The sequence below is a fragment of the Equus caballus genome, chromosome 26 (assembly GCF_041296265.1).
Source record: "Equus caballus isolate H_3958 breed thoroughbred chromosome 26, TB-T2T, whole genome shotgun sequence".
Classification (NCBI taxonomy): Eukaryota; Metazoa; Chordata; class Mammalia; order Perissodactyla; family Equidae; genus Equus; species Equus caballus.
The window spans coordinates 35,498,030-35,498,234 of NC_091709.1; positions in this window are offsets into that span (position 1 = coordinate 35,498,030).

Here is a 205-nt window from a genome sequence, read left to right on the forward strand (position 1 = left end):
GCCCTGATCTGTAGTGTTTGCTGATTTCTGTGGTGTAAATTTTCCCATCATGACCGATCTCAGTGATGGCTGTGTTGAACAATATTTTTGAAAATCTTGCTGGCTCCACTACCCCACCAGGTCTATATTTCCTCTTTTGGATCTAAGCATGTGTGTGTCAGCTTTGATCAAGAGTCCGGTGGGAGTGACCCTCTGTGCTTCCAAA